This window comes from Palaemon carinicauda, chromosome 18 (genome assembly GCF_036898095.1).
Source record: "Palaemon carinicauda isolate YSFRI2023 chromosome 18, ASM3689809v2, whole genome shotgun sequence".
Taxonomy (NCBI): Eukaryota; Metazoa; Arthropoda; class Malacostraca; order Decapoda; family Palaemonidae; genus Palaemon; species Palaemon carinicauda.
The window spans coordinates 9,202,151-9,230,064 of record NC_090742.1 but is presented as its reverse complement, the minus strand read 5'-3'; the positions used below and the strand labels follow the sequence as shown (position 1 = coordinate 9,230,064).

Here is a 27,914-nt window from a genome sequence, read left to right as displayed (position 1 = left end):
ATATATATATATATATATATATATATATATATATATATATATATATATATATATGTCTGTGTGTGTGTCTGTGTGTGTGGTTTGATAAATAATGTAAGATACAAAGACAAATGTATAACATGAAGACATTAGACTTCATATATATTCTTGAATAAGCTTATTATTATTATTATTATTATTATTATTATTATCATCATCATCATCATCATCATCATCATTATTATTATTATTATTATTATTATTATTATTATTATTATTATTATTATTTGTCTTTCTTCCTACTATTTCATAAAAAGTTTCAACTTGAAGCCTCTCATTGCACATTGCAGTATCAAGTATCAAGTAATTCTTATGTGTTGGAACTGAAACCTTTACTTTTACCTTTGGACTAAACGAAGTACATTTTACGGCTTTGCCCGTTGAAAACCCTAACATCTGTGTTTAAAGGTTTAAAGGCCACTCGTGAATGGCAGAGGCAAGGGACTGTGACATGGCCCTATCGAGCAAGACAATGCCCTAGAGACTGACCAAGTAGGCTATACATATCCAGTGCCTAAGCCCCTCTCCACCCAACCTAGGACCAGGGAGGCCTTGGCAATGGTTGCTGATGACTAAGCAGATAGATCTTAAAGCTACCCCCAAACCCCCAATCCTTAATTTTCAAGGATGGTGAAGTTGCGGACAATACAAGAAACTATTGAGTTTGAGCGAAACGCGAACCCCTGACCGGAAGATCGCCAGGCAGGAACGTTTACAGTAGGCCACCATAGGGGTTCTGTTTGTAAGAAGTTTGAGGTTGCTACATCGTTTATTGTTTCTTAATATCTGCATTAGTCACTATGTTTCATTCAACTAGAAAAATTATAATTTTCTTCTCTTTTTTTTTCTAATATTGTATATATCTCAGCAAAGCTACATTGTTTATTATAGTTCTTCATTATTATAATTTTCTTCTCTTTTTTTTCTAATATTGTATATATCTCAGCAAAGCTACATTGTTTATTATAGTTCTTCATTATTTTTGTTAGTCTATATTTTCTACTTTCTTTATGAATGAAGAAACATCTTCAGGGGCAATTAAAACATAAAAACTGTTTTTAGTAACTGAAATCAGATTTTACATGAATAAAACACAAAAAATAGCCTGATCTTCACTATAGTTTACAATAATCAAGCAATCATACTAATTTCACACTAACTAGAATCTTATATCTGTGGTTGTGGTGGCCGATGTGGTAACGTCCCTGGCTGGAGAACGCCAGACTGGGGTTCAAGTCCCGCTTAAACTCGTTAGTTCCTTTGGTCACTGCAACCTCACCATTCCTGTAAGCTAAGGATTGGTGGTGGTGGGGGGGGGAGCCTATAGAGCTCTCTGTTGAGTCACTAGCAGCCATTGCCTGGCCCTCATAGGTCCTAGCTTGGAAGAAGAGGGGCTTGGGCGCTGATCATATGTATATACGGTCAGTCTCTAGGGCATTGTCCTGCTTGATAGGGCAATGTCACTATCCCTTGCCTCTGCCATTCATGACCAGCCTTTAAACCTTTAAAGCATTTAAACAAAACAAACGCCAGCCACTATCATTTCTTAGTTACAGATAAGATTTATAATCCTACTAAACATTTCTTCTTCACCCAAAGGGTTACTGAACTGTCATTGTTCAGTGGCTACTTTCCTCTTGGTAAGGGGAAATGAGACTTTGTAGCAATGGTAAGCTGCTCTTCTAGGAGGACACTCCAAAATCAAACTATTGTTCTCTAGTTGGGTAGTGCCATAGGTTTTGCACCATGGTCTACCACTGTCTTGGATTAGAGTTCTCTTGTTTGAGGGTACACTCGGGCACACTATTCTATCTTATTTCTCTTCCTCTTGTTTTTCTAAAGTTTTTATAGTTTATATAAGAAATATTTATCTTAATGTCGTTACTGTTCTTAATATATTTTATTTTTCCTTGTTTCCTCTCCTTAATGGGCTATTTTCCCTGTTGAAGCTCCTGGGGTTGTAGCATATCCTGCTTTTCCAACTAGGGTTGTAGCTTAGCAAGTAATAATAATAATAATAATAATAATATCGTGGTAGGAGACCCTCTTTTAGGCAGGTTGAGTTAAAAGTAATGGCTGCATCGGCAGAGTTTATTTTCTTATCCAATTTTTCTATTTTCCGGATAATTCTCTTCTCTAGAGCGCTACAATCAGCCAGCAGACTTGAAAACTTCATCAGTCGGGTGAATGACAAAATCGGGAAGACTTTTCAAGTATATTCTCACAAAATACAAGTAAAACTTTTGGTACAAAATAGTAAAAACTACGACGCGTTTCGAGGATAAGTCCTTCCTCTTCTTCAGGTAGAGAGTGAGGTGGATGCTGCAGTCGGGTGGTATTTATACCCAGGATCAGGATTACAAGTGAAAGGGCTGGAATTTTCTTTGGTTTTCATTGGTTGATCGGAGCTGATATGATATGGTGTCTGGTGTACGACGATCTCGGCCGGGAATACCAGTCTGTGACGTCATCGGGGGACCTGAATTTTGATTGGCTGAGGCGCGCTCTGAGCCAGCCAGGCTGCTCTCCCGCTCAGAAAAGTGTCACAGCATCTTTCTCCGTATCTCGTAGACTCATCTCATCCTCAAGAGCATCTTGAGAGTTCCCCATCTCGGGACATTAACGAGATGACGCCCAAAGAAAAACTTGTTTGCGACATGTTAGGAAGTTAACCCAAAGTTCCTTTTAACTAATAGTTTCCCCCGGCCCCAACGATGTAATCATCTTATTGCCTTTTTCATATCTTGTTCTTTTAACTTATCTTTATTACTTTCAGGCACACATATATATATATATATATATATATATATAATATATATATATATATATATATATATATATATATATATATATATATATATATATATATATATATATATATATGTTTTATATATATGGGTGTTTGTGTTGGTGATATATATATATATATATATATATATATATATATATATATATATATATATATATATATATATATATATATATATATATATATATATATATCCGAGTAAGTCTTCAGTAATGAACTCTACTCGCAGGTGCACCTGCTCTCTTCAGCTGCCTCAACACGCTCTAACAGTCTAACTCCTTTTTGTAAGTGGCTGCTTCCCTAGATAGCAGAAAATGTAAGGTTTATCAGAGAAGACAAATTGTTATTCCTGCGTGACATTTAAACTACTCTAATCATTGATTTGATATTAATCCAATTCAGATTTCGTTGAAAAACTCTCATGCATGAATTAAGATCGTAATAGTATATACATTTATCTTCATGATTCATATGTAGAATTGATAAAATTTCTGCATATTTTGTAACTAATTATTAGTGATGTTTCTCAAAGAGTTACTAGATGTCATTAGCAGGGTATTCTACAATGCCTCTTCTGAATATGGTATTCTCATCAAAGCGTCAAACTTGCATTCTAGTTTTCCTTTCGCAGATTTAAAAAAAAAACATTTAGCATCAACTTTTTCTAGAGAGAGAGAGAGAGAGAGAGAGAGAGAGAGAGAGAGAGAGAGAGAGAGAGAGAGAGAGAGAGAGAGAGAGAGAGAGAGAGAGAGGGATAATTTCCCCACGCTTATTACGGCATATTGTATTTCCATGTATTATCGCAAGTCAACAGGTTCTTCATTATCTTTTTCTTTTGGTAGGCTGAACTATTATCTTGAGATAGTTTCATCTATTCTTTTTTCAAGTAGACCACAAGTGAACATTTACGTAAATAATGATAATGATATATACTTCTAAATAATATAACTTAATACTGACATTATTAGCACTTTAATTACTGTTGTATATTCCATCCCATAAACTATATGTTGAATAAATGTGAAATATTATAACCCCTGTTTACTGTGCTTTCTGTTTATACAACAATTTCAGAATTTCTTCTCTCTCCTTCCGAACTCTTTCTATATATCTTTCAATAGCAAGGATTTGTTAACCTGCTATCAACCTCACTGCTGGTAGTTCTAGTTCCAGTTTATACCAGCAATTCACTGCAGATTATAATAAAATAGGATGGTCAAGATAATTGAGATTAGGGAATAAATAAGTGAAGTGAAAAGGCGTAAAATTTGTCTGAACATTGTTGGAACCTTTTTGTGATGTAAACGGTTGCTGAAAGTTTGGAATAGTAATGTTTCTCCAACATAAATAAAAGAAGAGGAAGAACTAAGAAGTAGTAATGTCTCTCGTCACTTGTTACTCATTGACAACAATGAACGGCGATGCTGCATATAGAATTGTGATTAATTTGTTCCGTGCAAATCTTCTGTTTACTACTTCTGTGAAGGTAAGGTTTTCCTTATTGCGTAATAACTTCATTGCAATACAAATGATATTACAGTGTAAGTGGTAATTCTTTATACGATACTAGTCTGATAGAAGCGTATTCTATTACCTAGGTCTATTATTTTTTGGACACTAGGCGACTTCATGCAAAATTAGGCTTACCCCCAGAGTGGACTTCTTAGTAAAGGTTTGCCTAGGGCGTATCTCGGATTTTTTTAATATGATTTAAAAGGCAATAAAGCAGTCACTTAATCCAAACGATGAAAACCACATTTACAAAGAATGTTTCCAAATTAACTTTCCTGTTGATATTGAGTTTTCAGTTTTATCTAATTTTGACAACTTCTGTATATTAGAATTAATGAAAGACTTAACCAAGAAACAACTGTTCCAAGTAATGGGAAAGCAGAATGAAGTGAATTTCATCAACAGGAATCATAGAAAAAACTTTAATTCTAACGATCTAATCATTTGGAGAAAATATGGTTCTTGTGAGCTATCAGTCGTTGGTTAATTCCCGCTAACCCAACAAGCTCTTTGAAGATATACTGTACAGTAGCTTACGAAAATGACAGGCATGTTTCTCAGCCTCAGCTTCTCTAAGTTACCTAAGCTACCCTCATCTTACATACCATTACCTTGCCTATACTTACCCAAGTTACTCTTCCCTTACCTATCATTGCCAGATCTAGCCCTGCCTTCCCTGCCCTTATGTTACCTAAACCTTAGCTGACCTACTTATACTTTACCTGATCCTACCTTACCTACTCTTATCTTACCCAAGCATATCTTACCTACTATTGTCTTACCTAGCCTTACCTTACCTAAGCATACCTTACCCAAGCATACCTTACCCAAGCATACCTTACCCAAGCATATCGTACCTACTCTTATCTAAGGTAGCCTTACCATACCCAACCTGACCTACTCCTACCTTGTCTAACCTAACCTACTCTTAACTTGCCTAGCCTTACCTTACTTACTCTCGCCTTACCTAGCTTTACCTTACGAGCATTTACCTTACCTACTGTCATCTTATCTGCGCTTACCTTACCAGCATTTACCTTACCTTACCAGTGTTTACCTTACTAGCATTACCTTACCTACTCATACCTGACCATCAAATACATTACCTACCTTCAATTTACCTGCACTTACCATGCCTACTTTTGCCTTCCTACTCATACCTTACCTACTCTCAGCTTACCTACCCTTACCTACTCTTGACAGGCCTACCCTTACACCTTATCTACCCCTACTTTGTCTACCCTTATCTTACCTACCCCTACATCTTATCTACTATCATTTTACCTGCCTTTATCTTGCCTAGCCTACTCGTGCTTTGTGTAGCCTACACCTGCCTTGCCTAACCTAACCTAACCTACCCTTGCTTTGCCTAACCTACCCTACCCTTGCTTTGCCTAACCTACCCTTGCCTTGCCTTTCCTACCCTTGCCATACATTCCCTACCTATGCCATACATTCCTTACACTTGTGTGTGGCCTACCTTTGCTTTGCATTCCTTACCCTTGCCTAGCCTACCTTTGCCTTGCATTCCTTACCCTTGCCTAGCCTAGCCTACCCTTGCCTTACATTCCCTTGCCTTATATTCCCTTGCCTTATATTCCCTTGCCTTATATTCTCTTGCCTTATACTCCCTACCCTTGCCTTATATTCCCTTCCCTTGCCTTATATTCCCTTGTCTTATATTTCTTTGGCTTATATTCCCTTGCCTTATATTCCCTTACCTTACAATTCCCTACCTTTGCCTTATATCCCCTTGTCTTACATTCCCTACCCCTACCTAGCCTACCCCTGCCTTACATTCCATACCCTTGTGTTACATTCCCTACCCTAGCCTTACATTCTCTATCCTTACCTTATCTCAGCTACCCTTACGTAACCTACCTTTCTGTAGTCTACCCTAATGTAGCCTTACCTTACCCTACCTTACTTTACTTTACTTTACACACTTTAGCTTAGCCAACTCCTGCCCTTGTAAGGACAGTGAGACAAGCGTCACCAAGATCAACTGATACTTTATTTGAATGCGCACGGAAATACATAACAAGGTGCGGACGGAAACGTAGGATTACATTGGCGCCAAGTCAGATTGAAGTGCCCGCCAAAATATATGTGTTTTCTTACACTTACAAATATATGAATTATGGGTTAACAAAAACATGTCATGAAACGATACATATATCAAAATGTAGCTCTGGTAGAGCGGAATATATATACATAGGACACCACAGTGTGGCGAAGAGAGAATTTAAATAAATAAGTAGTTTGTCGATTTTCTGGACGACGAAGGGATCGGTGTCCTTACAAGTACTCCCCCCCCCCAAGACATCGGGCGGCGTAGAGGGCTGATGATCAATCTTCGTATCTCTTCGGGCGTCGGAGGGTTCCTCTTGTTTATGAACGGAGGGGCGCGCTGGCGGTCGGTGTAAGGATCTCTTCCTCTTGACGTCGTTTGATGATTTTTCCTTCGTTGGGCGGCTTGTTTTGTGGCGGAACTCTGGGTCTGCCAGGTCCAGCGGAGGCGGTGTCGCTTCCTTCGAGAAACGCTGGTTTCACGCGGTCTATAGAGACCCAGTCCTCTTGGCCATGGACGTCGAGAAGGAAGGCTTTCGTTGTCTTTTTAATAACCCGGTAGGGACCTCGATAAGGTCTAGTCAGTGGTTGTCGATGAGCGTCGACACGGACGAAAACGTACTTGCAGTCATCCAGGCTTTTTGGCTTGAAGTGCTTGGTTCTGTCCTGGTAAGTTTTGAGACACGGCCTGAACCTCCTGGCGATATCCCTTAGGTGATCCAGCTGCGTGTCGTCGGTTGATGAGGGAAAGAATTCGCCAGGAACTGCGAGCGCTTCCCCGTAAACTTTTTCGGAGGGCGAAGGTTCGCCGTCTGCGCGAGGGGCGGTGCGAAGGCCGAGGAGTACCCAAGGAAGTCGTGATTTCCAGTCCCCGTCGGTGCAGCTCGCCATCAGGGACGCCTTGAGGGCGCGGTGCGTTCGTTCGACCATGCCGTTTGCCGCGGGGTTGTATGCCGTGGTGCTGTGGAGCGTCGTCCCCATCAGGTTCGCCAAAGCCAGCCATATTTCTGAGAGGAAAGCGGGGCCTCTGTCAGTCGTGATGTCGTCAGGAACGCCAAACCTGCTCACCCAGCTTGACAGGAGGGCTTCGGCACATGCTTGAGTCGTAGCTTCGGTCATCGGCGAGACCTCCAACCACCTCGTGGAGCGATCGATGATCGTAAGTAGGTAGCGAGCGGATCCAGAAGGGGGCAATGGTCCCACGACGTCGATGTGTATATGTCCGAAACGTCTTTTTGGCTGGGGAAAATCGCCCACCCCCGATTCGGTGTGACGGCTGACCTTGCTTGACTGGCAGTTGATGCATGACCTCGCCCATTCCCGGGCGTCCTTTTTTATCCCTGGCCAGACAAACTTTTCAGACAGAAGGCGAGCGGTGGTGCGTCCTGAGGGGTGCGAAAGTCCATGGATGATATCGAATATTTTCCTTCTGCAGGAGGCTGGTACCCAGGGACGAGGGCGGCCCGTGCTGGTGTCGCAAAGAATAGTTACTCCTGCTGGTCCGAGGGGAACCGCACTTATCTTGAGCGCGGATGGCTCCGTCAGGTGAACCTGTGCTTCTCGGTCGGTGCGTTGTTCGGTTGCAAGATTGGCGTAGTCGATTCCCAAGTGGATCGCGTCAATTTCAATCCTTGAAAGGGCGTCCGCGACTGGGTTTTTCTTTCCTGGGACGTAACGTATGGTGCACCCGAATTCGGCGATTGATGCGAGATGACGTTGTTGTCGGGATGACCATGCGTCCGTTGATTTCGTGAAGGCGTGGACGAGGGGTTGATGATCCGTTGCAATCGTGAAGGGGGTACCCTCCAAGATGTGCCTGAAGTGGCGGACGGCGAGGAGTTCCCTATCGAAGGTGCTGTATCTTGTTTCGGCGGGTTTCAATTTCTTGCTGAAGAATGCCAGCGGTCGAGGAGAACCATCGACGAGTTGCTCAAGCACAGCCCCGCAGGCGACGTTGCTGGCGTCGGTCGTTAGTCGCAGGGGCGCGTTGTCGTCGAAATGAGCCAGGGTGGTGGCATTCGCAAGGGCATCCTTCGTCCGAGCGAATGCCTGTTGCTGGGGCAAGCCCCACTCGAGTTTTTTTGCTTTTCCTTTCAGGACGTCGTCGAGGGGTGACAGGGTTTGTGCGATGTTGGGGATGAAGCGCCTGTAGTAATTGACCATTCCCAAGAACTCCTGAAGTTGGCGAATGGTCGTAGGTATTGGGAACTTCCTGATGGCGTCGACTTTGGTTGTCATGGGTTTTACCCCGCGCGAGGATACACGGTGACCAAGGAAATCCACTCCCTCCGCACCGAACGTACATTTGTCGAAGCGTACGACTAGGCCGTTCTCCTGTAAGCGCTTTAGGACGGTGCGGACGTGTCCCCGGTGTTCCTCCTTGGTTTTCGAGAATATCAGGATGTCGTCGACGTAGCAGACGCAGAAAGGTAGGTCACCCAGAATGCTATCCATTAGTCGTTGGAAGGTTGCCCCGGCGTTGCGTAGACCGAAGGTTGAGTATGCGAAGGTGTAGGATCCGAACGGCGTTACAATGGCAGTTTTCGGGATATCATCCGGGAATACGGGGACCTGGAAGTAAGACTTGAGAAGGTCCATCTTGGTAAAAAACCTTGCGCCGTGCAACGCGTTCGTTAGGTCCTGCATGTTGGGCAGTGGGTAGTGATCGGGCGTTGTGATGAGGTTGAGGCGCCTGTAGTCGCCGCAAGGTCTCCAGGACCCGTCCGGCTTTTTAACCATGTGCAGGGGTGATGCCCAGGGGCTCGATGCTTTCTTACAGATACCCATGCGTTCCATGTCCTCGAAGGCGCGTTTGGCATCCTTCAGTTTCTGAGGTGGGAGGCGGCGGAATTTGGCGTGAGTGGGAGGTCCTGTCATTGTGATGTGGTGGTAGATGCCATGCTTGGACGGGGAACCTGGCGAGTGTCGGAGCTCGGGCTTGAAAACCTCGGGTAACTCTCGTAGGAGGTCGGCGTAGGGGTGCGTTGTTACGGCGGATACGGACATTGTTGCAGGGCCATGTTCTAGGGCGCGAGACTGGCAGGTCCCCGTGTCGACATCGACGAGGAGTCCATGGTGGGCGAGGAAATCCGCACTGAGGAGGGGGCGATTGACGTCGGCGATAGCGAAGGGCCAAGAATACGAACGGCCCATGATAGATATCTTGAGGGTCTTGATTCCATAGCACCGTATGGGAGATCCATTGGCGGCGATGAGTGAGAGAGCGTTTTTGTCGGGACCACGGTCTAGGTCGGACTTCGAAGGAGGGAACGTTGACTGCATTGCGCCGGTGTCCACCATGAGTCTACGGTTGGAAATGGTATCGAGGATACAGAAACCAATCTTGTTATGGTTAACTGCGGCCGCGATGGTGGCAGGTGGATGCTTCTGGCGTCGTCTTTTAGGGAAACTGCATGGTGCTCTACATTTCTTGGCGTCACCGCCGAACTGTTGGTGGTAGAAGCACCATGCTGGGTTAGGCCTAGGGTTTGGTCGCGTCGGTTGCGGTGGTTTCTTTCTTGATAGAATGTTGATCTCGTCGTCCTCGAGGGCCATTGCCGAGGAGTCTATGGAAGAGCAGCTGCTGAAGGAGGAGAACGGAGGCGGTGTTGACGATGATGCTCCGAGGCGAGATGCTTGGAGGCCTCGTGGAGCTTCTGAGCCTTCGACAGGAGTTCGTTCATCGGGAGCGTGTCGGCTTCTGTCAATTGGGCCCGTACGTCCTGTGGTAGGCGTCGAAGAAAGATCTCGCGAGATAAGCTAATCTCACGTCGTCGGCCGTTGCTGTCTGTTTCGGGGAGCATGAGCAGGCCGGTTAGCTCGTCCCACGCCTCGACAGGAGAGGTGTCACCCATGGGCTTGCCGGCGAGGTCCAGTACTTTCTGTGCCCTTGCTGAGACGGAGAGGGAGTAGATACCGATGAGTTTCGTTCTCAGGTCGTCGTATGAAACTTGGCCGGCCTGGGCGTCGAGCCATGGGGAAATCTTGTCGAATACTTCTTCAGGTATGGAGGTGAGAACGATGTCAGCCTTGGCGCAGGAGTCGCTGAGTCTAGCGACGCGGAAGAGTACGTCCGCTCTCAGGAACCAGGAAGCGGTGTTGTGTTGAGAAAAGGGCGGCAGTTTGACTTTGGGCGTGGAGGCGAGGCCGTTGGGTGCGATGGGCGTGTTGCTCCCTACATCGTGGCCAGACGACGAGTCGGCGAAGAGGTGAGAGGTTGATATGTTGGTTAAGCTCATCCTACTGCCTTACGTTCACCGAAGTGTGGGAGAACCAAAGGCAGGTTCTTGCCTAAGGTAACGGAGTATGTAGAAGGTAGCACGGCCGTAATAAGTCCGTTAATGGCAAAGCCAAAACCGCTGATGCTACTTTCAACTCCGGGGTCACCAGTTGTAAGGACAGTGAGACAAGCGTCACCAAGATCAACTGATACTTTATTTGAATGCGCACGGAAATACATAACAAGGTGCGGACGGAAACGTAGGATTACATTGGCGCCAAGTCAGATTGAAGTGCCCGCCAAAATATATGTGTTTTCTTACACTTACAAATATATGAATTATGGGTTAACAAAAACATGTCATGAAACGTTACATATATCAAAATGTAGCTCTGGTAGAGCGGAATATATATACATAGGACACCACAGTGTGGCGAAGAGAGAATTTAAATAAATAAGTAGTTTGTCGATTTTCTGGACGACTAAGGGATCGGTGTCCTTACACCCTCTCTAATACTCTATATATGTTTGTTCCGTAACTTAAATACAAACCACGCTATTTAATATAAGTAATTACTTTCGGCGTAGCTGAAATGACGAGCCATTAGATTTTTAACGAGGGTTTACTACCCCACCGCTAGTTAGCGGGGATAGGGAGGGGTAGCTTGCTACCTCCCCCCTCACACACACACCTGTGATTTAGCTCACTTTGCTATCGGCTCGGGTGACGGTGGGACGTGTCCGCTTTCACCCTCGCTTCTGTTGATCAGCCATTATTAATCTTTCTTTGCTTTTTCTTTTTATAGAGTGTATGTAAAGTTGGCCTCTGCTATGCTCAAGTGCCCTGGCTTACCTGACCGCCCTTGTGGCACATTTATGTCGGCGGTCGACACGGATCCCCACACCTTGTGTCCTTATTGTAGGGGCCAACGGTGTGATAGAGTTAATGTATGTGGTGAGTGTAGGGAGTGGTCTACCTCCCAGTGGGAGAGGTTTTCTCGGCGCCGGAAGAAGAAGTCTAAACGGGATATTTCTCCTTCGAAGGTTTCTTTGAAAAGAGAAAATCCCAAGGACTCTTCTTCCGTGGCCCAAATCTCCTCCGAAGCTCCAACTCGACCGGTTTCTCCTGAGAAGCCGTCGAGTAGTAGCGTAGACCATAGTTCTGTTGACCGATCCCGGGGTGTGGGAGAGGGAGTTGCCTCCCATAGCGAGGCAGCTCCTCCTCCTCCCCCGGAGGAGGATATTTGTATGCCTGTTACTAATAGTGATTTTTGTTCCGTAACTGAATACAAACCACGTTACTGTATTTACATGGGGTAATTACTTTGGTGACAGCCGATGACGAGCCATAAAGTTTTAATGAGGGTTTCCTACCCCACCGCTAGTTAGCAGGGGGTAGGGAGGGGTAGCTAGCTACCCCTCCCCCTTCACACACACCGGTGAAGATCCACTTTACTTTTGGCTCGGGAAGAGAACAGACCTGTCTGTGCTCTCCTTCGCTTTGACTGCCATATTAATCTATTTTTGCTTTCTCTCTTTTGCAGTGTGCTTGAAGTTGGCCTCTACTGACACTGCGTACTTGCCCTGGACTTCCCGGCCGCCCTTGTGGGACCTTTATGTCGGCCGTGGAAACGGACCCTCACTCCTTATGCCCCCAGTGTAGGGGCCAACGGTGTGATAGTTCTAATTTGTGCATTGAGTGTAGGGAGTGGTCTACCTCCCAGTGGGAGAGGTTTGCCCGGCGACGTAAGAAGAAGGCTAAGAGGGATCTTTCTCCTTCCGAGGTTTCTCGGAAGAGAGAAAATCCTAATTGTTCCGTAACCGAAATACAAACCACGCTATTTACATTGGGTTTACCTTTTAGCGCAGCTGAATTGGCGAGCCATTAGAATTTAACGAGGGTGTATTACCCCCACGCTAGTTAGCGGGGGGGTAGGGGAGTGGTAGCTAGCTACCCCTCCCTCCCCTCACACACAGGTGAATGCTCACTTTCACTTTTGGCTCGGACTGGGATAGACGTCTCTGTCTTGGTCCTCACTTGGCAGCCAGTGTTTGTTTTGTCTTTACTTAATCACTTACTTTTCTTTTACTCAATACTGTACCGGCTTTCTTCATTAATTAAACGGATCCGTGTACATATTGTATATACTTAAATAAATAACTAATGGTAACCTTCTTTCGTAATAAGTACGAAATCCTTAAATTAAGTTAAAATGTAGCTCTCCAGTATCCTTGTGAAACCTACCTTCTGATTCCCCCTCCTGTCTCGTTCTCTTTACTCCCCCTCTCTCCCCATCCCCACCTCACGTTTTCCTTCGCTCTGGCTTATTTGCCACCTGTGTGTCTCGTCCCAGCTCCTGCCTCGTAAGCGCTTGTTAAGAATTTATCCAGCGGTGAAAGGCTATCGCTCAGCCTTAAGTCTAGCCTTCAGGCTCAAAGGAGTGGACATTTCTTCCTCGCCGGAACTTTCTCTACTCATACGGAGTTATGAACTTACCTGCCCTCAGTCGGAAGTGAGACCTCCTCCATGGTACGTGGTTCGAGTTCTCAGGTCTCTTAAGAGACCTCCCTTCGAACCATTACGCCAGGCTTCAGATCGCCACCTTACTTGGAAGACGGTGTTCCTGCTAGCTTTGGCCTTGGCCAAACGAGTCAGCAAACTTCATGGTCTCTCATACGACATCGCCCATTCAAGCTGATGGGGGGAGGTAACATTCAGGTTCGTCCCTGAGTTTGTTGCCAAGACTCAGAATCCGGGAGTGCCGGACCCTCGGTTCGACTGTTTCCAGGTTTGAGTCTTCGTTCTGTAACAGATGACCCAGACCATCTCCTACTGTGCCCAGTAAGGAGTCTGAGGCTATATCTTAAGAGAACGGCTGCAGTTCGTCCCCAAGTACAAGCTTTGTTTGTGAGCACTGGGAAAACAAAGAAGAGGGTCACCAAGAATACCATCTCGGCCTGGATTCGTAAGGTGATCCACCTACCCTTGAATCCAGACCCTCCTCCGTCACATCGCCCTAGAACACATGATGTCAGGGGCGTAGCTACGTCCCTGGCCTTCAAGAAGAACTATTCAGTGACGCAGGTCCTGCAAGCAGGGGTGTGGAAGCGTCAGACGACCTTCACAGCCCACTACCTGCAAGACGTGACACACAGGAGACTCGATACGTTCTCTATCGGCCCTGTGGTGGCTGCACAACAGCTGGTCTAAACCTCAGGCTCCTTAATGGACAAGTAGCAGAAGGTTGAGGGCATTGTTACCCGGTCTTAGTCTGCATGAATGAAAAGGTTTGTCTGGCCCTTATTCTTTTCTTCATCCTCCCCTCTCTTGGGGAAAGCAGCATCCTGGGTTCTCTACATAGCTGACCTCAAACCACTGCAGGTAAACCATGCTTCCTTGTGTTCCTAGTATTAAAATAATACTTGCACGTACCCATACCCTGACGAGGTGGTATTGGGAGAGTCCTAGCCTTGAGTTCCATCTAAAGAAGACCAGGTCAACTTCCTAGGATGTGTCACACTGCATACCTTCACACACAGCTTATGTAGGCCGCAGCACTTGCACAGCAAGATGCTAGCGAGGTGCAAGGACTCCTTATTATTGAGTACTGACACACTCAAGTACTGAGCCCTGGGCAAAAGCCAAAGCCAGTACTGGCCGGGACTTACCACCCTTCCTAAGGGTTGAGTCACCCATATTAAATAGCGTGGTTTGTATTTCAGTTACGGAACAAATGATAAATTTGTAGATAATTTGTATTTTTCTTAACTATACAAACCGTAGCTATTTAATCAAACTTGCTCGCCAGCCCTATCCCCCGTGAAGTCCTACCTCTATGCAAAGTGAGCTAAATCACAGGTGTGTGTGAGGGGGGGAGGGGGTAGCAAGCTACCCCTCCCTACCCCCTGCTATCTAGCGGTGGGGTAGTAAACCCTCGTTAAAAATCTAATGGCTCGTCATTTCAGCTACGCCGAAAGTAATTAAGCATATTAAATAGCTAAGGTTTGTATAGTTAGGAAAAATACAAATTATCTACGAATTTGTCATGTTCACTCACCAAGGAAAAGTATCTGAAATGCCAATTTTTATACCAAATATTTGTTTCATGTTTGACTGTTATAGTTATACAAATTTATTAATTCAACAGAACAATAGGCACGAACAGCTCCATTACACCTTCACCTAACAGTAGAAAGTGGACTCCAGTCAATAGCCCCCGTAGCTACAGAAAGACTTCAGTCTTCGACTTCCTAGACTTAGGTAAGAAGTTATTTAAATTTGTTACATGTGAATGTTCTAATTATGGGTTTGTGTGTGAAACAATTATGGTACAGTATTGGAAGGGCTATTCTAGGTAGCTGAAACCCCTTGGTAAGTAAAGAGAAAAGACCATTTGGATTTAAGGAATTTGACCCTTAGATCCCAGCACCATGATCATGGAGACTATTCAGAATTGAAAGCATTATAAACTGAGAACGCACTACTTCATGCGCACAACATTTTCTGACTAGATTGACAACCCTGTGTGCCAGATGTAGTCTGTGCTTAGCTAGCTCCTGATACACTTAATATTAGAGAATATGGAGCACGCTCATACTCAAGCACTCAACAAGTGACACAACTTCATGGGATCCCATGGATTTGCTGGCACTTTCTTTAGCATGCTCTCCTCACCGAGGGAAGAGACAGGCCTAGTTTTAGCATGCCTCCCACACCTTTCATCTGGGACTACGCAAGTGAACTAACTGACCTATCCTCACTGGACAACCACTCCTTTTCTCCCCCTGTAGTAATAGCAAGCGTAACTGATGCATACTAACCTTCTATGGGCCTCGCTGGCATAAGCTGAAACTGCGAGAGGTTGGAAACAATCAAATTTCCATGCGTGTTTGCTACCTAGACACACCTCACCAAATACGGCCCGTAATGGAGAAGCGTGCTTCTTACAAGGCTCTCTGAGTTAGCAAGTAACATGCCTCTCTACACACGTGGTTCGTGCGGACACACCTGAGTGTATTGACTACTCTGAGTGCGGTCATGGTTTGATCCACCTGTCTCCACTTGACAACCCTTTCTTGCCTGAGCCTGTTGTAGCAGCGTGCGCTCAGTCTGTTAGGAGTGTGGAACAGGTAGGTTACATCATGTGGTCATAGCTAGAGCATGCAACATTTCCTGAGAGTACTCATGGATTAACTCACCTGTCTCCACTAGACAACCCCTCCTCTCCTGAGCCTGTTGTGGTGTTCGCTAACGTCTGCGAGCACCCCCTGTGACACTCGGTCGATTAGGGGTTTGAAACACGTGAGTTGCCATGCACATCACTCACAAATGCACTCATAATTATGACCTGCAGGTCTAGCCAGTAATCCTTTTGGACTACCAGAGGCGTGGCCTTTGGCACTCATTTACTTGTCTAGATGATCTTCATCCTCGAACCCATGAATGTTCGAGATCACCCAGAGTATTTTCCCCCAGCAACAATTATTGATTGTCCCCAATCGCATTTGCGTTTACCTCTGAATCATTGAGTTCCCGGTAGAAAAAGTTTTCAGCCTCCTTGGAATGAAATAAATTCGGTACAGATTACAAGTTCCTGATACCTCAGAGAATAGGAGGATTGTAGCTAACTCATTCCCCTTTTCTCAGAGGATGCAAGCCTCAGAGTAAGTAAGGATATCCAGTCAGTTCTGAAGAACAGATCTCACAGACCATTGGAGATTCTCCAGCTTTCGGGGATATCATGGCTTTGGATCCAGACCTGATTCCAGAAGAGGTACTGGGAAAAGCCCTTCTTGCCCTCGATCTCCTCCAAAGGGAGAGGAGCATAAGACATATTTGTATCTCTACCCCACACCACAACGGTCTTGTTGCTGTCTCCAATGAGAGTGACATAATTATCCCCGTAACATACGTGCAGAATTACATGGATGCGTTCAATTATCACTTATAATGATGATATCAGGCGGATTCTTGTGAATCACCTATCTTCCCAGATTTACAGAGTAGAGCTGATAAAGAAACATGCAAGAGCGCAACATCACGGCATGTAACCTTTATTTGACGCTTTTGAAACAGAGAGAAATTGCTGTACATGCGTGTACTATATTCATAGCTTGAGTTCTGCTTCATCAAAGGCTAACAAAGAGTTGGCAAAGGTTTTGTAGACCTCTTTTGGGTGGAGTAAAGCTCGATAATTAGAGAACTTCAAGTAGTTACAAAAATGCTCCTCTTGGTGACAAGAGTTGGCAAGTCCCATGACTCCTCCTCTTTCTCCACATCCTTCCTCAGGCTTTCCATCAATCACAGGTCCGAGATTTTCATCTCCAGTGGCTCCTTATTCCCATGCAACAGGAGATGTAATTGGACCCCTTGTAACAGTGGGCAGGACAATAAAGCTACCGCAAAGGTGTTGGGAGGAAAAAGAAGTGGCACAAGAGAGATCGCCAAAGGATTGGAGTCACCCTCCAAAGAAGATTAAAAGACCCTGTTCCCCTGTTGTGACCCTCGTTCTTTTCTCGACCTCAGGCATGTTGTCAGTCAGCTGACATTAGACACATTGCCAGTCAGTCACCTGACATTAGACACATTGCCAGTCAGTCACCTGACATTAGACATATAGCTAGTCAATCAGTCAATTGACATTAGACTAATTGCCAGTCACTCAGCTGTTATTAGACACACTTCCATTCAGACGAGAACAGAGCCACTCCCCTTCCTTCTCCCCTATTGAACAGTTAGTCTTTGAAAACCCACCAATAGGAGTATTATAAGATACTCCCACCATTCCTTTCTCCACGGGAGAGACAGTGGTGTCCAATCTTTCACGGTTGACAAAGAAAAGGACAGCGAAATGTCACATTATTTTACTTTCCACTCACTTGTTTATGATTGCGATCATTGGTCGGAATGACATCAGTTCGCAATCGCAGATCGTTTACTGATCATGTACTCTTATGGCAGCTCCACCTCACCGTTTTGTGCTCTCATTAAGGTGATATAAGACATACTACTAAGTATTTGTGCACTCTTAAGAGTGTACCATTACACGTGGATAATCGCAAGCCACAACCTTATCTTCTCAGCTTGCGATAGACACCTGCTCCCGATAGTTCGTGCATCTTCTCACTAAGTCATGATCGATTGCTCACCCTCTTACCTACTTGTGAGAGCGTTCTGCTAGGAGATCACCTTCACTAGCACATTAGTTTTAAGATTTTGGACTTAGCAGGTTGGGTGCCATCTTAGAACTGTCAAATACTGGTGCTCTCCTATGTGCTTGCACACAACCTCCCTCACCCGGTCAACTTGCAAGCTTTAGCTGTTATTGCAATCTCCAAGTTATTCTTTGGTATACATGGGACAGAGAATAAAGACATACACAAGCACACCCTCGGCATGCCTTCAGCACAGTCCAAGGAATGTTGCTTAATGCAGGGGAAGTGAGGACTCTCCAGGCTTCTTCAGTTAACGCTCTTATTGAGAACACGTCTGGAAGCCGGAGGCCGGTCATAGACCTCTCAACCCTGGATGAGCGTTCTGCAAACCTCTTTCAGAAAGGAGACTACACACAATCAGGAAAGCGATGAGGCTATTAGGCTTCACAATGACGATTTACTTGAGAATGCGTTCTTCCATATCCAAATCCAGCTTGCTACTAGGAAGTAGCCCCATGTGTTGTAAGCATGCAGAGCATACCAGTGCAAAGTACTTTGCTTCGTTCACTCAACAGCTCTGTATGTTTCACCAGTTTTTACTCCAGTTTAGACATGGGAATACACGAACAGCCCTCATCTTCTGTATTACTTGGACAAATGCTGGATCTTGATGCCCTCAGAGGACAACCTTCCTCTCCACCAAGACAGGTTTCTCTCATTCTGTCATGAGCCAGGGATCTCAATGAACCAAAAGAGGGCATTAGCCCAAACAAATATCGGTTTGCCCAGATATGGACTTAGAATCCGTTGTAGGAAGTCTTCCCATCTCAGGACAAACTAGTATGCTTGTATTAGGTAGTTATCCCTTTTGTTCAACAGTCTTATCTGCCAGTACAAACTTCATTCAAGATGGAGACGACATTCATTAGGGGAGGTGACTTTTTACTTTCTATCAAGCTGAAGGATGCTTATCTGCAGATACACATCCATCGATTGAGCAGGGAGTACATCCGCTTTGTCCTCGGTGGAATGGTGCATCATCTCAAAGTCCTGTGCTTTAGATTATCCACCGCTCTGCGGATATTCCCATGAGTGTTTTGGTATACAATCTTGTCGTAGGTCTGTTACGGTAAAATGGGGTTCACTAATATATGGATTCACCGTTTTATCAAGCGGTTGATGCTACATAAAAGTAGTTAAACAGTTGAGTGTTAGTAGGTAGGGAAACATGGAATTATGTATATCAGAATTTGTTTTCAAAGGCACATTTTGTGATTCTTTTTAATCCATTCTTGTTTGAATATTCCTTCTGCTCTCAAGATGCGTCAAAGGGAAATTTTGTATATATAGTTATACAGTTGTTACAGTCATTAGCCAGCAAACTAATGATGGCTGGTATTTGAAAATTTTTTATTGTTAACTCTTAAATTCAAATTACACACTTTTCAGAACTGTGTAATTCAAAGAAGCTGGTCTTAGTATATCAAACTCCCAAATGTTGTAAAACTAAAACTGCTTGTTTTGCCCTTTAAATGCTCTACTCGTCTCTATTTAAAGGAAAGAGCCTTACAATCTTTGCCAACTTCACGTCTGTTACCTTGAGAAAAACAAATAATGGTAGCATGATGTAGGGATAGTGAGCGACAATGAATTACCTCCACTTTATTCCAATGTCTCCCTTTTTATTTAAAAATAATGAATGGTTTATGCGACAGATCTTCTACATCACTGTTCGGTTGTCACTTTTTTTTTTTTTTTTTTTTTTTACTGTAATGTTAGTTCTGTTATTCAGTCTCTATCCTTCGAGGGAATCTGTCGTCAGTGCACCTCATGCAGTGCACTAAAGCTATGAATTAAGGGTTGTCACAATTTTCCTTTTTAATGGTTTAAAGGTCGCTCATGAATGGCAAACGCAAGGGACATTGACATTGCCCTATCAAGCCCCCTCTCCACTCAAGCTTGGACCAAGGAGGGCCAGGCAATGGCTGCTGATGACTCTGCAGATAGATCCCTAGGTCCCTCAAAACTCCATCCTTAACTCAAAAGGATGGTGAGATTGTAGCGACAAAAGAAACTAACGAGTTTAAGCGGGACTCGAACCCCAGTCTGACATTCATCAGGCAGGGACGTTACCATATCGGCCACCACAACCCTACGTCATCTTTTTAACCTCCATCATACTTTCCTTCCAACTGCCTTTTTTGCAACCCTCTGCCTAACATCTATCAATTTTTACTTCTTAGTGCGTCTGAGGGGATTTCCCCTAGTTTTGTTTTGGACCTGAATGGACTTCCTGACCCTAGCAACGTGTCATATGACCACTATCAATAAATCGTACTTATATAGTTTTCACTTTGTGTACCTATTGGGAGATATCAATGGAAAAATCACTGTCTAAGTAGATACTAAAATATTTAAACCCCCTTGTCTACCAGCTCACATTTTAGGTTATACCATGGAACAATTAGTTGACAACACATCAATAGCAAAGACTAAGCAAGGTCTGGGAGTAGCTAAGAGACCTTTTTATTTATAATTGGCTTTTAACTAAAATTAAAACACTGTCTTTTAATCTAAATAATAATCTTTTAATGTAAATAATAAAACAGCGAGTTCACTGTAATCTTTTCAGATAGCTAAAGTATTTGAAAATAAAATGACTGGCATTTTCAATAATTGCACTTTAGATCTACCAGAAAATTACAATTAGGATATATCTAAAATTATTTTTACACCAAATATTCTTAATATTTGAATACAATATTACCAATGACAATACTGTTAACCTTATCAGAAATAGCATTCATAAAACCATTGCTTAAAGAATATGTTTGGTATTAAAACACCAATCTAATATTATACAATACACGTCTGTTAGTACAGTTCTGGATAATTATCCAAGCTGAATTTGTCTTATTCTTGTTTTATCCTTTTTACGAAATGGGGTTATCAGCACTGTTCTGTCAGATGTTTTTGTTAACGAACATCACACCATGGTCAAGCTTAAGGTCCAAGAGCGTCTGTTATATTTAACTCTAAACTATGAATTGTTCCGTAACCGAAATACAAACCTAAGCTATTTACATTAGGTTTACTTTCGGCGTAGCTGAAATTGACGAGCCAATAGATTTTAACGAGAGTTAACTACCCCCGCGCTAGTTAGCGGGGGTAGGGGAAGGGGTAGCTTGCTACCCCTCCCCCCCCACACACCGGTGATTTGTCTCACTTCACTTTTAGCTCGGACGATGTGCAGACGTGTCTGTCTATCGTCCTCGTTGTTGACAGCCTTAATCTTTTTCTTCTCTTTTCCTCAGCTGTGTGTTTGGAAGTTGGCCTCGCCCTTTGGTATTCATCATGCGCAAGTGCCCTGGAATCGCCGGCCGCCCTTGCGGTACCTTCATATCGGCGGTGGATACCGATCCTCACACCCTTTGCCCGCAGTGTCGAGGCCAACGGTGTGACAGGGAAAATTCGTACAGTGAATGTAGGGAGTGGTCTGCCTCCCAGTGGGAGAGGTTTGCCCGCCGGCGTAAGAAGAAGTCCAAAAGAGACCGTTCTCCTTCAGGGGTTGCCTTGAAGGAGGAAGGCTCCAGGGACTCTTCTTCCGCCGCCCAAACCTCCTCCGAAGCTCCCACTCGACCGGCCTCTCGTGAGAGGCCTCCTAGTGGTAGCGCAGACCCTTGTTCTGTTTCCCGATCTCGGGGTGCGGGAGAGGGCGTCGCCTCCCATAGCGGGGCGGCTCCCCCTCCTCCCCCGGGGGAGGATTTTGATAACGTTGATAACTCTGTGTCTAACGATGATCTTTTTCAGCTTTGGGCTTCCTTGGAGCTTAAGGGCCTGCCCTCCAAGGAAGCCCTGTTTGACCTCATCCAGTTGGAGGCCGCTGTCAAGCAGTCGCCGGTGATAGCAGAGGTAGATCCTCTGTCTATTGTCGACGTCGTGGTGGCAGAGGCTTCCGACGGGTCTGGTCAAACTTCTGCGGCTCCTGATGTTGCGGTCGTTGCTGAAGGCTCTCCTCCCCCTTCCAAACATCCTTCGAAGGGGAAGGTGGGTCCCACGGTCTCTCCTGCAGCTACGTCTCCCCCTAGGGGGAGCGCTCTGACTGAGACTCCTCTTCGGAGGACCGACGATCCTGATGACCTCCCTCGTGGTCGCCTTCGCCGTAAGGTTCGTCGTCCTCTTCGTCGCAGGGGCCTCCCGTCTCCCTATAAGGGAGTCAAGAGGCGCCTCTTCGAGTCGTCTCCTCCTCCGTCCTCCGATGAGGATCCTCCTCGCCGGGAGCAGACTGTAGCAGCCACGTCCTTAGACCTCTCTGGTGATCATTCGCGATCTCCTACGCTTGCCAGACCTTCCACCTCCTGCGCAGATGGTCAGCAGACTCCTGAACTCGTCAGCCGACGGGCATCGGTCCCTTCGGGGCAAAGGGATGTCTCCCACGGTGTGGGGGCTTCTCTTGCGAGTCAGGGTTCCCCTGTGCGCCCTCCTGCGCGTGAAGCGCGTAAGCGCTCTCCATCTTTGCAGTCTCCTGACTCACCTCCCCAGCGCTCTCCTGTTCGTCAGCGCTCTCCTGCTCGCCAGGTTATCGCGTCCCATTCACGACATCTCAACCTCCCCTGACAGCGAATCCAGTGTCGTTGAGCTCCTATACCATGGGATCGGCAAAGGGGCTAATCCTTCGGGCAGAAGTCGAGACCATGCTCAAGAAGGATGCTCTCCAGGAGATTGTCGACGGTTCCCCAGGCTTCTTCAGTCGACTCTTTCTTGTAAAGAAGGCGTCTGGAGGCTGGAGACCTGTCATCGACCTCTCAGCTCTGAACAAGTTTGTCAAGCAAACTCCGTTCAGCATGGAGACAGCGGACACGGTCAGACTTGCGGTGAGACCACAAGACTTCATGTGCACACTGGATCTGAAGGACGAGTACTTCCAGATCCCAATCCATCCGTCTTCCAGGAAGTACTTGAGATTCAGCCTAGACAGCAAGACCTACCAGTTCAAGGTGCTGTGCTTTGGTCTCTCCACAGCACCTCAGGTGTTCACCAGAGTGTTTACCCTTATTCCGTCTTGGGCGCACAGGAACGGCATCCGTCTCCTCCGATATCTGGACGACTGGCTGATCCTGTCAGACTAGGAGTCGACCCTTCTTCGACACCGAGACAGGCTCCTGGGACTTTGCCAAGATCTGGGGATCTTGGTAAATCTCGAGAAGTCCTCTCTGCAGCCGTCCCAACGACTGGTATATCTAGGCATGTTATTAGACACCAATCTCCACAAAGCCTTTTCATCAGACGACAGGATAGCAAGAATGAGGAGGGTGGCAGAACCCTTCCTCAGGCGGGAAGAGCTTCCAGCCCAATCGTGGTTGTGTCTTTTAGGTCACCTAGCCTCCCTGGTCCGTCTGGTTCCGAACGGCCGTCTCAGGATGAGATCCCTGCAATGGCGGCTCAAGTCCCGGTGGAGTCAAGGATCCCATTCCCCGGACTTTCTGGTCCCGATAGGACCCTCGGAACAGGCGGACCTGCGGTGGTGGCTGGTCGACGAGAAGCTGCGAAAGGGAGTGGATCTTCTCGTCCTTCCCCCGGAATTGACGCTGTTCTCGTACGCGTCAAAAAAAGGGTGGGGGGTCCACATTCTGAACCAGAGGACCTCAGGCCTTTGGTCAGCATCAGAAAAGTACCTGCACATCAACCTGCTAGAGATGAAGGCCGTATTCCTGGCTCTTCAACAGTTCCAACGGACCCTGGCGGGTCACTCCGTGGTGGTGATGAGCGACAACACCACGGTACTGGCTTATATCAACAAGCAGGGAGGTACTTTTTCACATCAGCTATCCCATCTTGCAGTAGAGATTCTGAGGTGGACCGAAGTCCACTCGATAACACTATCAGCTCGCTTCATTCCTGGCAAGAGGAATGTGCTCGCCGACAGTCTGAGCAGGGCTTCGCAGATAGTGAGTACCGAGTGGTCCTTGGATCCGCAGATAGCCAACAAAGTCCTGACTTTGTGGGGTTCCCCGACCGTGGATCTGTTCGCGACAGCCTTGAATTTCAAGCTGCCCCTGTACTGCTCCCCAGTCCTGGACCCCAAGGCTCTCTGGCAAGATGCCTTCCAACAACGGTGGGACAACATCGACGTGTACGCCTTCCCACCGTTCTGTCTTATGAGAAGGGTGCTCAACAGGACCAGACTATCGGTCAACCTGTCTAGGAATCTTGTAGCTCCGCTATGGCATCACGCGGAATGGTTCCCGGACCTTCTGCAGCTCCTGACGGAGCTTCCGAGAGAGCTTCCCCCACGACACGAGCTACTCAGACAGCCACATTGCAACATCTTCCACAAAGCCGTAGACTCGCTTCGGCTTCACACCTGGAGACTATCCAGCGTCTCCTCACGGAGAGAGGCTTTTCGCAACAGGTTGCGGAGAGAATGTCTCTGCACCTGCGAAAGTCCTCTGCGGGAGTCTACCAAGCGAAGTGGAGAGTCTTCTGTGGTTGGTGTCGTGGGAGGAGTATCTCTCCACTCGATGCCACTATTCCAGCAATAGCGGAGTTTCTCGTTTATTTGTGGGAGGAAATGCACCTTTCGGTCTCGGCGGTGAAAGGCTATCGCTCAGCCTTAAGCCTGGCTATTAGGCTGAAAGAAGTGGACATTTCTTCCTCGCTAGAACTCTCTCTACTCATACGTAGCGATGAGCTTACCTGCCCTCAGTCGGAAGTGAGACCTCCTCCATGGAACGTGGTTCGGGTTCTCAGGGCTCTTAAGAGACCTCCCTTCGAACCATTACGCCAGGCCTCTGATCGCCACCTGACTTGGAAGACGGCTTTCCTACTCGCGTTGGCCTCTGCCAAACGAGTTAGTGAACTTCATGGTCTCTCGTACGACATCGCCCATTCAAGGGGATGGGGGGAGGTAACGTTCAGGTTCGTCCCTGAGTTTGTTGCCAAGACTCAGAACCCTGGAGTGCCGGACCCACGGTTCGACTCTTTCAGGGTCACGAGTCTCCGTTCTGTAACAAGCGACCCAGATCATCTGCTATTATGCCCAGTGAGGAGTCTGAGGCGTTACTTGAAGAGGACAGCTGCAGTTCGTCCCCGCGTGCAAGCGTTGCTTGTTAGCACAGGCAGGATGAAGAGGAGGGTCACCAAGAACACCATCTCGGCTTGGATTCGAAGGGTCATCCACCATGCCTTGAATCCGGACCCTCCTCCGTCACGTCCCCCTAGGGCACACGATGTCAGGGGCATCGCTACGTCCCTGGCCTTCAAGAGGAACCTCTCTGTGACGCAGGTGCTTCAAGCTGGGGTCTGGAAGCGTCAAACGACCTTCACAGCCCACTACCTGCATGACGTGACCCACAGGAGCCTCGATAACTTTTTTATCGGCCCTGTGGTGGCTGCACAACAGCTGGTCTAACCTTAGGCTCCTTGATGGACAAGTAGCAGTAGGTTGGGGGCGTTGTTACCCGGTTTTAGTCTGCGTGAATGAAAGAGTATGTCTGGCCCTTACTTCTTTCTTCATCCTCCCCTCTCTTGGGGAAAGCAGCATCCTGGTCTCCGCATAGCTGACCTCAACCTCTGCAGGTAAACCATGCTCCCTTGTGTTCCTAGTATTAAGCTTAATACTGTCGCGTCCCCCATACCCTGACGAGGTGGTATTGGGAACGTCCTAGCCTAGATTCCTATCTAAACGACTCGAGGTCAACTTCCTAGGACGAGTCACGCTCTTTCCTCCACACACAACTTACGTAGGCCACACGTTCCTTGCGGAGCAAGGAACTTGTGAGGTGCAGGGACTCCTTTTCTCGAGTGCTACTCACTTGGAGTCGGAGTCCCCGGGTAAAGCCAAAGCCAGTAAGGCTGGGGACTTTCCACCCTTCCTAAGGGGTAAGTCACCCAATGTGGTTTGTATTTCGGTTACGGAACAAATGACAAATTCGGAGATAATTTGTATTTTTCCTAACCATACAAACCTTAGCTATTTACATATATTTGCCCGCCAGCCCTGTCCACCAAGTCAAGACCTACCTCTAAGTGAAGTGAGACAAATCACCGGTGTGTGGGGGGAGGGGTAGCAAGCTACCCCTTCCCCTACCCCCGCTAACTAGCGCGGGAGTAGTTAACCCTCGTTAAAATCTATTGGCTCGTCAATTTCAGCTACGCCGAAAGTAAACCCAATGTAAATAGCTAAGGTTTGTATGGTTAGGAAAAATACAAATTATCTCCAAATTTGTCATTTTTATATGATATTTTATTATACGTTTAAGTTCTCTAATCAAAGCGACTTATTATAAAGTGTATGAAGTGTAATTCATAAAATTTATATATATATATTTTTTTTTAGGATGAAGTTGGTCGCTTGCATGAGATTACCAAATGACTGACGGCAGATGTCCGTTAACCCCAAGAAAATTTATGTTCCACAGTGCAGAGGGAATATAGGAACTGTGACTTCAAGAAAAAAAGATACCACAGTGCAAAGGGAATTTAGGAACTGTGACTTCAAGAAAAAAAGATACCACAGTGCAAAGGGAATTTAGGAACTGTGACTTCAAGAAAAAAAGATACCACAGTGCAAAGGAAATTTAGGAACTGTGACTTCAAGAAAAAAAGATACCACAGTGCAAAGGGAATTTAGGAACTGTGACTTCAAGAAAAAAAGATACCACAGTGCAAAGGGAATTTAGGAACTGTGACTTCAAGAAAAAAAGATACCACAGTGCAAAGGGAATTTAGGAACTGTGACTTCAAGAAAAAAGATACATGCCATGGTTTTGAGAGTGGGGATTGTTAATCATTTTCCAAATTCTTGTGTAATTTATTTACAGTGAGGCTCTAAGTACTTGATATTACATAACTTTTTTAAGGTTAGCTGTTAAAATTCAGTTGCAAAACTAATAATTTTCTATAAATCCTAAAATCTGCTGCTGTCTGTTCCATAAAGTCTTTTTCTTTATACGTTATTCTGGTTAAATCTTAGCTATCGTAAACACGACTGTCAGATTTTTTTATTTAAAAATTTCAACATGGAACAAAGTGTAAAATCAAGTTGGAACTTTATTCCCAACTTGAAATATTACTGAATCACCACTTCAACAACTTTGATCACCATCTCAGTCCTTTGCTACTTTGTGTCATACTAAATTTACTAGAGGCCTCAATATTAAATTTCACTCTCTCTAATGTATTGTCATAATTGAAATTTTTACTTTAAATATTTATTTCGTATTTGTATGCGGTATAAGAATGTTGATAATACTTTGTCTTATCAGGACTATGGAAAAGGTTTTTACAATTTTCAGTTACGTGCCATTTAATTCTAATTTGATTTTACCACAATGCTTGTATGTTTGCCATATAGGAGGACTGGAATTTGTACTTCCGGATGATTAATGACTATAATTATTTTCCTTTAGCATTTACAGCGACACAAACACATGATCATAGCACTATTATAAATCAGAAAACGTATTAGCTAAAACTTTTGGTACTAGTATTAAATGGCTAGTTTCTCACAAACAAGCATTGTGGTATCCTTAGGAAATTTATTTGTTATTTTTTGTTATTACAAAAATTACGTAGAAAATATTCAATCCTGTGTATGTTTTCAAAGCGACATGTCACCAGAAATCCAGATATTTGATCTTAACTTCACTTCATATATTCTGGTGACCTAAAGTACAACTGGTCACAAGTTTCTCAGTCAGGTGAGGTCCTGCTGGGTGATGATCTGTTTTATACAGAGATTTTTATTCTTCATTGTGTATCTATGATGTGATGCTCTTGGTGGAATCTTTGGATATTGGACTAAGGCTGATAGATTAGAAATCTACTTAATAATTCTGGGTTTTTGACCCTGTGTTTTAGCTTATGGTCTTATAAGGTTTTGTTTCATTTCTTACTTCCCAATAGACTTTCCTATTCTGTGACTATTTGTTGGTCATTAGACTCTCTTATTCTGTGAATGTTTGTTGGTCATTAGACTTTCCTATTCTGTGACTATTTGTTGGTCATTAGACTCTCCTATTCTGTGAATGTTTGTTGGTCATTAGACTCTCCTATTCTGTGAATATTTGTTGGTCATTAGGCTCTCCTATTCTTTGAATATTTGTTGGT

The 27,914-nt window shown here is 45.2% G+C and overlaps 1 long non-coding RNA gene across 1 annotated transcript; it reads left to right on the top strand.

Annotated features, from left to right (window-relative positions):
• The first annotated feature begins 4,154 nt into the window (after window positions 1–4,154).
• Window positions 4,155–27,914, top strand: LOC137656961 (uncharacterized). Its single transcript, XR_011047061.1, has 3 exons — window positions 4,155–4,334; window positions 14,798–14,910; window positions 26,143–27,914. It is a non-coding gene; the product is annotated as an uncharacterized lncRNA (long non-coding RNA).